This window comes from Danio rerio, chromosome 3 (genome assembly GCF_049306965.1).
Source record: "Danio rerio strain Tuebingen ecotype United States chromosome 3, GRCz12tu, whole genome shotgun sequence".
Taxonomy (NCBI): domain Eukaryota; kingdom Metazoa; phylum Chordata; class Actinopteri; order Cypriniformes; family Danionidae; genus Danio; species Danio rerio.
Window position 1 is genome coordinate 14,727,842 of NC_133178.1, and position 14,555 is coordinate 14,742,396.

Consider the following 14,555-nt stretch of genomic DNA (forward strand, 5'->3'; position numbering starts at 1 on the left):
GCATTTTTGGTACGTTCCATTGCAGGCTTCCACTATGTTGTGTGAACGATCTACAGGCTATCCAAGATCATTGGAAGAATATTGTATTGGAAACCAGTTATTTAACTGGTTAAACTTGTTTAATTGGTTGATAACCACCTGAAATTTGCAACATATAGCATATGGATGAGATTAAACTCTTTTTATGATTCAACTACATCAATTATAACAGTGTTAAAGGGGTAGTTCACACAAAAATGAACATTTACTCACAATTTAGTCACGGTCAAGCGTTTAAAACCTTTTTGTTTTTTCTGTTAAACACACACATACACAAAAAGATCATTTAAAGGAAGCTGAAAACTTGTATCTAACCATTGACGTCAATATAATAGGGAAAACAAACACAGAAGTCAACCGAGTATCGAACATTTGTAAAAATATCTTCTTTTGAGTTTAACAGCATAAAGAAAGACACTTTTAAAGGCTTGAATGAAGTAAAATGTGAGTAAACGATGGCAGAATCGTCATTTCTTTGGGATGAAACTATGTGAATACAAGAAAAGGCTCAAAATACATGCATTAACTGCAGCTATTGGTAGATTACCACTGGAAAAAAGCTTTAGTGAATCCTTTAAATGTCAATGAAATGTTGAAGGAGTGTTCATTTAGCATTGCTTGTGGACGTTGAATGAGGTGTACATTGTCATGTGCTTAGTCTCATGACTCCTAGGCTCAGAGCTGGAGAGTCCAGAGGGGAAGTAAGCGTATGTTACTCACTCTCGGGTACAGACACAGCCCCGTAACAGCAAAACTGCTCGGGGTAATGCTTCTGTGATTTTTCTGAACTTCCCCTTTTAGTTGTGTGACATTCACTGAGAGCCAAAATTAATACAAGTTCCACTCTGATTCAATTATTCCTCTGCACACTGCTCAGAGAGTCACCTGAGATATTATACTACCTACATTTTTCACAGGTACCATAAATTGGAATTTAAAAAAAATGTGTATAGTGCACATAAACAGGAAAGAGAAACACATTTGTTTCTTCTTTCTATATTAAAATGACCATTGTGTAAACTCAATGAACTACACAATCCTGGGATGCAACAGATTGCATGTGGTCTTGATTAAGTAAATAGACTTCTATTAATATGCACTAGTACTCAGATGATATATTTACAAATGTTTTAAATGCTCATAATCACATTGCGGTTCTTTTTTATGGATTATGTGGTCATATATTATTTGTTTACTTTTAGGAAATAAGCCTACATTGATTTATACAGTTTAACTTTGACTGTTCAACTCAATTCATGTTTACCGGTATCTCTATAGCGCTTTTACAGTGTAGATTGAGTCAGAGCAGCTTTACATGGAAAATTATAGTATATTGAAACTGTGTCAGGGCAGTTTTCAGAGTTGAAGTTCAGTTTAGTTTAGAGGTTTAATTTTCACTGCTGGAAGTCCAAACACTGAAGAGCAAATCCATCAATGCGCAGCTCCACAAGTCCCATAAAATCAGAAGCATGACTGTTCACAATTGAAAATGGTAACATCAATTAAGCTTCTAATTGTTTTTAGGGGGGATAAAAAAGCACCTCTATTCATCGTATGTTCCTGTTGGAGGGGAAAAAAATCATGTTTAACCTGAAGACATTTTTTTTTTTTTTTAATCTTTTTGCCTTTATTAGAGAGAACAGTATTTAGATAGGAAGAGAGAGAGGGGGGGTAGGGAAATGTCCTCAAGCTGGGATTCTATCATGGGACACCCTGACATGCTACCAGGGCCGGAGTGGGACTCTTTTTCAGCCCTGGAGTTTCAAGCCTCAGACCGGCCCACCTCAGTTCACCACTGACTATATTAAAATAAGGTTATTTCCAATTCAGTTTCTAATTACACTATCACGTCTTTTTTTGAGAAAACAGCTCTTTTAGAACTTCAAATGTTTAACAACCCTAACAGTATTATGTCTTAACAATAAAAATGAAAAAAAAAAAAAAATTGTTACTCAGACAAGGACCGAACCAAGGTTGGCCGCGTCATGTTCTAACTTACTAACCACTGTACCACAACAGCTGTGCGTTTAATGGTGACTTATCTAGTTATATCATCATTAACCTGCATCCTGCTCACGAGGCTACGAGAAAATAGATAAAAAGAGCAGAGCTGCGTTAAAATAATGAATAAGAAGGCTGTGGTCAAGTAAATAAATAAATTATTTTTAAAAAGTGTGACTGCTGAGAGCAACCAATTCTGGAACTAGGGACACCGGCCCTCGCGACCAAAAAACGGACCGGCCCACCGGGAATTCTCCCGGTCCTCCCGATTAGCCAATCCGGGCCTGCATGCTACTGCACCATATGTTGACGAACTAACCACTAGGCTATTGCACCGACATCTGAAGACAATTTACTGTAAACCTGATAAGTCAAGTTAGCTCAAACTGTTTACTGAACTGAATAAACTGAATTGGCCGTAGTGTATGAGTGTGTGTGAATGAGAGTGTATGGGTGTTTCCCAGTAGTCCCAGGGTTACTGCTGCAAGGGCAGCCGCTTGGCGGTTCATTCCGCTGTGGTGGCCCCTGATGAATAAAGGCACTAAACCGAAAAGAAAATGAATTAATTAACAAAATGGTTTGAGTAATGTAAAATTAATATTAAAAGTAAACCCATTGTAACTTGGAACTGTTAAGCTGACTTAATTTAAAGTCACTAATCCTTTTTTGCATTGTCAGACTATTTTAGCACTTTTGTTTTCAAAACATTACTAAAATTATTACAATATTTCATATTTGGTTGCTTCATTAAGTCTTTAAAACCTACAGTTATAGCCTGTATTGAATTTAGAGGACATGCTGGAGTCTGGAAGAGCAGGTTTATTTTAGTTACTGTCATTTTGCTAGATAAAGAAAAGCTGGGGGAATGCTAATATAATAGATGTGTATTGAAAAAGTGATCAGTTTACTTTTATTTTTTTTAAAGTAAATAAAATTTGCATAATTATAAAAAAAGCCAGCTAGTCAACTCTACAGTTCCTAGTAACAATGGGTTTACTTTCATTATTTTTTGTAAAGTCAATTAGTTCACTTGTTTTAAGTAACTACTCACTTTTTACAGTGTGTGTAAAATATATGCTGGATAAGTTGGCGGTTCATTCTGCTGTGGCGCCCCCTGTTAAATAAAGAGACTTAGCTGAATGAATATGTTGATATATCCTCAAACATTCAGAATACTTAAACACTTATCAACAGTTATCAAATTGGTATGAGTTCAATTAACAGAATAAAAGTCCTAAAAGCTACTTAAATGGTTTGATTTTGCTTCTAGCATTAGAGTTAAGTAAACAGAAAAAACATAATTCATTAATACTCATTCAGTTCGAGTTGAACTGAATGAGTTACCATAACTCTCTCATCAAGTCAAAGTAACTGTTTAAAATCTTTTAAATTAAACTAACTTATTTAATTGAGTGATTTTCCCTGTTAGGTTTTACAGTGTATGAATAATTTGGAAGTTATTGACTGATGTGACCTGGTAACATTTTAATTAATGTATTAATTGTTATTATAGTTATTTATGTATTTGTTTAGTGTTCATTCATTCATTTTTCTTTAGCTTAGTCCGTTTATTTACAAGTGGTCATCACAGCTGAATGAACTGCCAACTTATCCAGCATATGTTTTACGCAGCAGATGCCCTTCCAGCCGCAATCCAACACTGGGAAACACCCATACTCTCTTGCATTCACACTTATACACAACAGCCAATTTAGCTTATTCAATTCACCTGTAATGCATGTCTTTGGACTGTGGGGGAAACCGGAGAACCCAGAAGAAACCCACTTGAACACGGGGAGAACATGCAAACCCCACAAAGAAATGCCAACTGACCCAGACAGGACTTGAACCAGCAACCTTCTTGTTTTGAGGCGACAAGGCTAACCACCTAGCCATCTTGTTTAGCGTTCATTTTAATTAATACATTTTTGTTCTTGTTGTTTTTTCCTTCAAATATTAAATGTTAATGCATCATGATAAGATAAAGTTAAATGGTCTGTTCAGAAAGAGGAGAGTGGTGGAAGACTAGAAAATAATGTTCACTTGTGCTTTGACTTGACTCTGTAAATTGCAGATGTGGAAAAAAAAAGAAATATATTAATAAAAAGTATCTCCATATATGTTTAATCAAAAGTTTTTAAGGTTGATTAGGGGATTGTCTTACCTTTTTTTCTAAAACAAAAAGCAAAAAACAAAAATCTTTTATTTGTAGCCCAGTTAAGGTTTAAAGTATAAATGAAGTGTAATCTACCCAGCACTACATACTATTTATTTATATACACTATATACATAGTGGGGACATGTTTTAACTGCTTTCCGCCTGCATAATACATGATATCCATAAACAATACCACATCAGGTGATCAAATAACACTGGAACTCCAACCATAGAGTTTTTGTAACCATACTATAGTAAAGTACCTGAATTAATCGGCTGTGGTATACAACAACTATAGTAATACAAACTAATCACCCAATACTGTACTGTTTTCTACAACTAACTGTACATATCATAATACAATATACCACAGTTTACAGTACTAACACCAAAAATATTACAGTATTTATACCATTTTGTTTACTGCTACACTGTAAAACCCAATAAGTTAAGGTAACTCAAACCATTTGAGGAAACCGATTGCAACAAACCATTTAAGCTCAAAAATTAATTCTAATGAGTGCTCTGAACTTAATCCATTTGAGTAAATGAAGCAATTTGAGCACAGTAAAACCCAATAAATGAAGAGAACTCAAACCAACTAAGCACAGTAAAACCCAATAAGTTAAGGCAACTCAAACTGTTTGAGGAAATCGATTGCTACAAACCATTTGAGTTAAAAAACTAATCTATATGAGTACTGTGAACTTACTCCATTTGAGTTGAAGTAATGAGGTATTTAATTAACTCATCACTTTCAACACTGAGTTCAAAACTCTTTTCAAATGAGTAGAATTAACTTTCAGTTAACTTAGAGTTAACAACACTCAATTAATTTGATAAAGTTGACTGTTGGGTTTTAAAGTGTACAGTATACTGTAGTATTCATTACCAAGCGTTGTAAATACTGATGACAGTAAAAAACAACAGCAATACTTTACTAGTATAGTTCAAAAACACTAGCATTTACTATGAATTACCAGATACGCATTTTATTATGCTATATTACTGATATATGACTGATCTGACAGAGGACAGTCTGAATCCAAATATATTTACAATGACTTTTAGGCTGATAATCTTCAAAATAATCTCGTTTTAAACAGAAAATATTATTTTGCTTACTACATAAGATGATTATTTTGCTTGTTTTAAGGAAAACTCTATTTAATTTTGACTAATTATTTCTAAAATAAAGACAATATGTTTTAATTGTCGAGAAAAATGCTTCTTGATTTAGGATTTTTTAGATATTTGGACTAGCTACAACACAAAAACACTAAGTAAGATTTTTTTTAGTTTTGTACTGATTTAATATCAATTCACACAAAGAATAAAAGTAACCACAATAGATGAGTAGAAATATTACAAATACAGCAGCAGCAGCAGTAGTAGTAAAAATATTCAGGGTTCCCATTTAGCCAAATTCCCAGTCTTTCACTAAGTAAAAAGATGAACTTCCACGACATATAATAATCTAAAAGCAAGAAATTGTAAAGAATTAATTACCTCATAATCTAATCACCTACATTTTAAATTCAGTCAGTGATCTTTTTTTTTTTTTTTACCTGGGTGGCAGCTCTACGCTTCCGTACTTTCTAACATATGCTACACTTTATATTTTACTAGCTAACATTATAACTACACTTTCTGACATGTATGAGCGATGGTAGGGCTGGGTGATATTGCAAAAAAAATTATCACAACATCATGTTTCATATCATTCGATATTGATAATTATTGAATATTTTTTAACAATACAATTAGGAATATAAGGATTTGTTTAACCACATTATTTGAATTCGCCAAAATTACCAAGGCAAATAGTTATAATAGTCAAAAACAAAAATATTTAAACAAAATATCTCATCTCTTCATAATAAAATAAACATAAGTGTTAAAGAGACACTTAAACTTAATAAATAAAATGGTAAACCATAAATACTGAACAATCACAGCAAACTTTTAGGTAGATCAACATCTGTAGCTTTCATGCCGAGCTTTCTATAGCCTTCATATCAAAATTTTATCGATATTGACAATGGTGTTCGGTCAATAAATATCGATACCGATTTTATCACCCAGCCCTAAGCAATGGTACTCATTAAGCTTCAGGCAGCACAAGATTTCAGCTTCTGTCATCTACTTGAATTTCAAGCCCTTGAAATGTATATATTCCTAGCATGTTTGCCTTAGTTAACAAATCAAGACTTCAATGCAAAAACCTCTAAGTGCCATCTAAAATTTGCATTGAAATTGCACATTTTTCTCACCATCCTTTGTTTATATTGAGATATTTTACTTTAAAGACCAGGAAAAGAACTTAATCTTTGCCATAAAAGTGATATTACTGAATATTCACAAAAGAGCCTGATAAAAATACTCGCTTTAGTAGAAAACTTCAGATGGCATTTAGAGATTTTTGCAACTAAACTCTTCAAATACAGCCAGGAGATGAGGGAAAGACTATAGGATACATATGCACATCAATATAGCACAATTTTTGTGACACTGTATAACAAATATTAATATTTTTACAGTACTGTTGGTTGGGTTAAGGGTTAGGTAGGGGGTAGGTGTTAATAAAATACGATTTATTGAGTAATTTAACAAATAACATACACAATACACGGTATAATTACTGTTTTTACATTACTGTGACAGTTAGGTTTAGGGTTAGACGTTAAAAATACAATTTATTTAGCAATTTATTAAATAACATACATAATACGCGGTATAATTAATGTTTTTACATTACTGTGACGGTTGGGTTTAGGGTTACAATTAATGGGAATTTAGTTAAACAATATGACAGCATTTGTCTTCTTGCTGGTAAACAAGCGGGAAAAGTAATGAGATGGCGCTGAACATGGCTGACCATAACAATAAACAAAACACCTGAAACAACGTGCTAATAAAACACGGTGTGGAAAAGGTACATGTACAGTAAAATGTAAAAAGATTGGAAAAAATTCCCTGATTTGGACACACACACACGAAAAAACTGCCTGAATTTGAATCTCTGGAATAGAACATTTTTAGAATTTCATGATATTCCAAAAATGACACGTGGAATTCCTGAATAGGAGTTTAAAAACAAACAAAACAAACCATCGGATGTCGCTGTAATTCGTCATCTTTCCTCTCTTGTCTACGTGGCAGTCCGTCATCTGGTGTGCTGTACTGCTCCCTGTTGGTAATCTGCATTAAACTACGCTTTAAAACCGGTCCAGTCACTTCATTCACGCTCAAAACCAGTCTTCATTTTCGTTTGTCAGTCTCGTTGGGTCTTGTTACGAGCGCGGGTGGCTTCTTTAGAGGTGTTTACATTTTGACATCAGTGGTTCTGTAAATCTGTATTTTCTAAAAACAACTGTAGGGGGCACCCGGATTTGAACCGGGGACCTCTTGATCTGCAGTCAAATGCTCTACCACTGAGCTATACCCCCTGACCATACCAACAGTGGTCAGTACTGGAATATTAACTCAATAATACACACCGAACTCATAACGTATGAGTGTGTAAATCAATATTTACACCAGATTTATTAAAGATATGGACGTCAATCGTTCGTTCTGTTTATTATACCCAGTACCAGTGCCTTGTATTTTCTGGCATTGTCAAAATACAAAATGTTTATAGTGGAAGATATCTAAATTTATAAATGATGAAGTGCTGTCAGATTTTTTCTACTCTATGATTATATAATTTTTCCTTTTTTTTTTTAACTATATAGGTTAAAACGTTGCAAAATGAAGCTTATGTTATCAATCTTTTGACCCACTAAGTTTCATACTCATCATAAATCCAGCAGTCAGAAACCTGTTTTTCCCCTCATTTATTTATACACTTACTGGCCACTTTATTAGGTACACCTTACTAGTACCGGGTTGGACCCCAATCCTTTGTGGCATGGATTCTATGGGGTTCCATTTGTGCCAAAATTCCCATGCCTGCTTTCTGCTTTGTACTTTACATTTTTTGTCTACTCTCATTGCCTCCATGTTTAGGAAAATCAGCATTGTTGACGTAGGCTACATGTTGTCTGTTGATGTCGTCCTGTCGGTTTTTCTCTGTTTTATATTGTCATATTCTATGGGGTCATCTGATCTGTTGTCATTGTTGTCTATTCATCTTTACTGTCATCCTATAAGCTGTCGTCCTTATGGCCGTCTGTTCTGTCATCCTTACTGTCGTCTATGCTGTCGTTTATACTGTCATCCTTACTGTCGTCTATGCTGTCGTTCATACCGTCGTCCGATTCTACATAACGTTAGTACTACTAGTAAGGCAGTGTAAACAGTAGTATGTATTACTACTAGTAAACAGTGTTACAGATATGCATAAGTGAAAACTATTCATTTTGTTTTGGCAACACTCTTATTGTTACAAATCCCATATAATAACTGCATAATTCCAGCGACGCTCCAGGGACAGACGAGTCTTCGCTGAGGCCATCTTCCAGCCTCAACCACGGCGAATGAAGCTCTGCACAAGACTTTTGGCCAGCGGAGAAATTAAAATGGTCGTGCCCAACTGAGTCTGGTTCTCTCAAGGTTTTTTTTCTTCACTCCTATCAGGTGAAGTTTTTTTTCCCTCTCCGCTGTCGCCACTGCCTCGCATGGTTCAGGATTGGTAGAGCTACGCATCGATGAATTTGCTCTTCAGTGTTTGAACTCTCAGTAATGATTAAATCACACTGAACTGAGCTAAACTGAACTGAACTTAAACACTAAAACCTGAACCACACTGTTCCAGTTACTATGACCATTTATGTGAAGCTGCTTTGACACAATCTACATTGTAAAAGCGCTATACAAATAAAGCTGAATTGAATAATTATGTAAAAATAACAATATTATGCATAATTACAGGAAACTAATCCTAACTCATCAATATAAGTACACGTACATATATAGGCTACTCAGTATTTAAATGTATAGTTATACTGTAACAAGGACACCGTGGAAAACAGTGTATCCTTCCCCCCAGTGTATTTAATACATTCATGAGTCATGAATAATTCTACACACAGGGCCATTTCATCCTCACAAAAGCTTTTTATTCTAAATAAACAGCTGCTTTATGAAGAGCCACTGGCATAAAATACATGCATTTGATATAAACACTGTTAACGTAGTATGCAGAAACAACAGGCAGGAAAATGAACACCCAGACAGCTGCAGATCACATGCTAGTGTTTCAGACATTAGGAAAATATACTTCAATAGTGTACAAATAAAAAAGGCAGGAAAACATCATTCAGGCGGAGCTTTTGGGGTTGATTACTACCCTACAGGAACAGTGTTTGTGTGACAGAGGGAAGGAGGAAGTCTCATCCTGTATCCTGAATCTTCCAGTGTGTTCACATTTCATCTCCTCCATATATCAGAAAGAAGAGAGACAGAGCTTCTTCCTGAAAGATGCAACATAACACATATGAATGATATTATTATTATAAACACAAACAGATATTATACAATATGGAGAAACAAACCTGCAACAAACTAATAAATAAATACCTAAAAATAAATAAAACAATAATATTTTATGTTCTTTTTTAAATATTTCACAAATAATGTTTAACAGAGCAAGGAAATTTTCACAGTATGTCTGATAATATTTTTTCTTTTGGAGAAAATCTTATTTGTTTTAATTTGGCTAGAATAGAAGCAGTTTTATATTTTTTTAAACACAATTTTAACCCTTTCATGCATAAATCATGAAAAACATTGTTTTATTATTTTTTAAATAAATTTAATATGACACTAAAATAAAATCCATTTTCATTTTTACAAAATTTAGTTTTATTTAACAATTATTTAACTGTCCACATACGTAGACACCATGCAACAATGTGACAAAGTCAGCTGACAATATGGAATATAGTTTCTTTAATGGCCTGTTATTCTATTCATATCAGCTCATTTATTAAATGAAGTTTCACAAACTAATTTCGAGAGGAGCACGTGATTTGATTGACTGCAGCTGGCCACTCATCTACACTCATTGGCTATAGCCAATCGGATTGATCCAAACTCACTATAAGTAACCTAGCTAAGATCTACTCCCTTATCTTCGTTTTCCGAAGAAACCCCCCATCCACCCCTTCTCCTCCTTTCCTCTTTTGCCGAGGGGAGCTCTCGAGAACACCTGACCTCGTACTCCCCTCACATGCTTTATGGACCTGGCAGGAGCCCTGGGCTCAACTATCTCCGAACTCAGGGTTCTCTCCCGGGACAGCATGCCAAACCTGCTAACTTGCTAACAAGTTGTCAAACAGTATCTAAGTGTGAACTCTTGAAAAACAATAATGGTACAATATAATAACAATAAAATGCATATTGTAGGAACAATAATAACAGCAGTTATATACAGTTGAAGTCAGAATTATTAGCCCCCTTTTGAATTTATTATTATTATTTTTTTTCATTTTTAAATATTTCTTAAATGATGTTTAACAGAGAAAGGAAATTTTCACAGTATGTCTGATAATGTTTTTTTCTACAAGAGAAAAGCTTATTTGCTTTAATTTCCGATAGAATAAAAGTCAGTATTATTTTTTTGAAAACCATTTTAAGGTCAAAATTATTAGCCCCTTTAAGCTATATCTTTTTCAGGATAGTCTACAGAACAAACCATCGTTATACAATAACTTGCCTAGTTAATTAACCTAGTTAAGCCTTTAAATGTCACTTTAAGTTGTATAGAAGTGTCTTGAAAATATCTAGTAAACTATTATTTACTGTCATCATGACAAAGATAAAATAAATCTGTTATAAGAAATGAGTTATTAAAACTATAATGTTTAGAAATGTGTTGAACAAATCAGCTCTCCGTTAAACAGAAATTGGGAAAAAATAAACAGGGGGCTAATAATTCGACTTCAACTGTAATGCTGATTGTAACAACTTATTATTTCATCCTTATCTTACTTCTTTTTAAATCATCTCAGTTACAGTATTTTTAGTTGAAACTGGGTTCTTTACAGCACGCAGGAAATTATTATTTTTCGTGTAAAAGCCCTTAAAACAGTCAGGACACAGGGCATATGTAATATGTCATTTTAAACGACTATTTATGTTGATGTATTTGTTAATTGTCTGTTTTATAACAATATACGACAATTGATAACATCTTTGAAAAATAGAATAGATATATTAGCAGGTTACAGAAAAAAAGGACTTTTATGCAATCTGACTCCTCTGGCGTCCACATAGGTGGACAGTTGGGTTTAGGTGAATAAAAACTTAATTTTACCCTAAATTTAATTTGATAGATTACTAACATATTCATCATACTTTACTGCACATACTGATTTTTGTATTTACTTCAATTGACCTCCTTGAAGACAAGTTTTTCACAGATTTGCCTGAGGCATTTAAGGGTTTCCACAGTATGTCTGATATTTTTTTCTTGTGGAGAAAGTCATATTTGTTTTATTTTGGCTAGAATAAAAGCAGATTTTTTTATTTTTTAAACACCATTTTAAAGACATAATTATTAGCCCCTTTAAGCTATATTGTTTTTTGATAGTCTACAGAACAAACATTACAAAATAACTTGCCTAGTTAACCTAATTAAGCCTTTAAATGTCACTTTAAGCTGTATAGAAGTGTCTTAAAAAATATCTAGTCAAATATTATTTACTGTCATCATGACAAAGATAAAATAAATCAGTTATTAGAAATGAGTTAAAGCTATTATGTTTAGAAATGTGGTGAAAAAAATCGTCTGTCCGTTAAACAGAAATTGGGGTAAAAAAATAAACAAGGGGGCTAATAATTCGACTTCAACTTTATTTATAGCCTACACCATATATACACATCTTCTTTTAGCAGGTTTGGTTCTCCATATCTGCACGAGGCCTACAGCATTATTATAGCTAATGTAAACCCGCGTCATGTTGTGTGATTCCTCGTATTACGCATTAATAAATGTTAATATTATATAACATGACAGACCTAACTATTCCAATATTACCATTTGCTCTAACCATAGCCTAATGATAAGTACATTTAGGTAAGCGCCCACCCACAAACACCATCAATCAAAACCCCCTCTTAAAAACAACACAACGCTGCTCTTCCTCCATTATTTGCTGCATTTCATCACCAACCTTTGTGTTTCGCGATCCGTCCCGAGGCGCGTCCATGTCGACACAATCACAGCATGTAGATGATGTAGGACAGGAACATGAGGCCGATGATGGCGAAAAACATCAATATCAGGACGTCCAGCATGATGAGGGAGATGCGGAAGACGTTCGGTCACCAGAGAGGAGAAATGTTGGGCTGTGTGTCCGGCGGACTGCAAACCCTTCCCGGCTGCTCAACACTGCTGGCCGCCCTGCGAGAAACAGATGCAGCGGGCGATAATAATAGCCGCGGCCAGCTGATCAGTAAAGGGAGCATCTTTTTGTGTTGTTGTTTCTTTAATGGGTGAAGAGTGCGCTTGCTTTATTATAATACATATGTTTTCACTATTATAGAAAACCAAGCGATACGGATAAAAGAGGCTGTTTTTGTTTTATATCAAAGTCATTAAATATTAAACTGAGGGCACACCCCAAACATCAACATAAATAAAAAAAATACCATCTCTACCTGGCTCCAAAGCGTTTCGAGCTTCTTCTGTTGAACATAAAGGATGATGTTATGAAAGATTTGTAGCCATTGACTTCAATAGTATTGGTTGATCATCCTATGGAGGTTATAGCTGCTGTTTTCCAACATTTTTCAAAATCTTTTTTTTTTTAAAACAACAAAAAGAATCAGTCCAAGGCACTCGAAAAATGTGAAAAATTTAAAAAGCCTTTATTCACATGGCTAAATCTCTAAAAACCTACACGTTTCGGCAAGAGTATGCCTTCATCAGGGTAACAGTTTTGTTTGTTTTTTCTGGATTAATATCTTTTTTTTTGTCAAATCAACTTTGTGGTTTCTGTGTGAACTATCCCTTTATGTATTAATATTATGTATTAATATTTCTCAAGTGCTGTTTAATGGAGAGTTTATAAAAACATATTCATTCATTTCCATCCACAGTGGAATTAACCACCAACATATCCAGCACCTTTTACGTAGCAGATGCTCTTCCAGCTGCATATTCCAACATATTTTTAAACATAATTTAACAACTAATTTCTAATAAGCAATTTCTTTTACCTTTGCCATGATGACAGTACATCATATCTTAGTTATTTTGCAAGATAATATTAATCTCAAAGGCTTAACCAAGTAAATTAGGTTACTTTGACAATTAGGCCAGAGATTGGACAACAGTGACCAATAAAAATATATTTATTTTAATATTAATAATAATATTGACCTAATATTGACATTTATTTTTTTTAAACTAAAAGAAATAAGACTTTAAAAAAAATGGGAAATGCACTGAAAATGTCCTTGCTCTGTTAAAAATCACGAGTGAAATATTGGGAAAATAATTAAAGATTCTTAATATATTGGAACTTAAATACCTGATGAAATAAGTATAAGCTCTGAGTAAATGGATCCAGTTCCTGCGTAGACCCAAAAATATATCCTTGTGTGATCGATGTAAAAGTGACAAGGAAGACTTTTTCCATATGTTCTGGACTTGTGAAAAGTTGAGTGACTATTAGGCACAAATGTTTAAAACATTAAATGAAGCCTTTAATTTAGAGACATATCCTGGTGTTGAGTTAGCTATTTTAGTGTACCAGAAAGCAAGTTATCGTTGACAAACAAGTAAATAAATGTTACTGCCTTCGCTACTTTGTTAGCAAGGAAAAGAATACTACTAGAGTGGAAATCAGCAGCTTCACCTAAAGCTTCAATGTGGATGTGTGATCTGATTTTATATTTGAAATTAGAGAAAATTAAATATCTAATGAAGGGATCTGTCCAAATATTTTGAGACATGACAACCTATGATCACAGATTTTAAAACAAGGAAGACTCTCTCCTTTATCTGATTTATATAACTGTGCAAACAGGTTTCATTGTGATCACTTAAATAATTTGGTTTCAAATTTATGTAAAAGACCACTATAAATGTATCAGATTATTGATTTGCATTATCATGTACTGTAGGTAATTATTTATTTAAATTATTTTTAAAGTTTATTTTTTATTTTATGTATTATATATTTGTATTATTATTTTATTCTTTCTATTTATTATTATTATTTTGTTTTGCTATATTTTTTCTATTCCTATTGTAATTGTATTTTAATTTTGTTTGTTTGCTAATTCATTTCGGTGGCAATGTTCAAAAATGGGGTGAAAATTACAACCTTGATTGTACAAAATGTTTTGTTAAAACTTGAGAAAGTTATCACAAATAAATGTAAAAAAAAAAAAAAGATTCTCA

At 33.6% G+C, this 14,555-nt stretch overlaps 2 long non-coding RNA genes and 1 other non-coding gene across 3 annotated transcripts; all 3 read right to left on the minus strand.

Moving 5' to 3' along the window:
* Positions 1-1,652: 1,652 nt before the first annotated feature.
* LOC137490510 (uncharacterized) lies at positions 1,653-7,393 on the minus strand. The gene is made up of 3 exons (XR_011010081.2): positions 7,310-7,393; positions 3,092-3,154; positions 1,653-2,581 (listed from the first exon to the last, which is right to left on the minus strand). It is a non-coding gene; the product is annotated as an uncharacterized lncRNA (long non-coding RNA).
* Positions 7,394-7,575: 182 nt separating this feature from the next.
* On the minus strand, positions 7,576-7,647 carry trnac-gca (transfer RNA cysteine (anticodon GCA)). Its single transcript has one exon. It is a non-coding gene; the product is annotated as a tRNA-Cys (tRNA).
* A 1,592-nt stretch (positions 7,648-9,239) lies between these two features.
* On the minus strand, positions 9,240-12,572 carry si:dkey-81l17.6. Its single transcript, NR_170142.1, has 2 exons — positions 12,319-12,572; positions 9,240-9,615 (listed from the first exon to the last, which is right to left on the minus strand). It is a non-coding gene; the product is annotated as a si:dkey-81l17.6 (long non-coding RNA).
* Between the last annotated feature and the right edge of the window lie 1,983 nt (positions 12,573-14,555).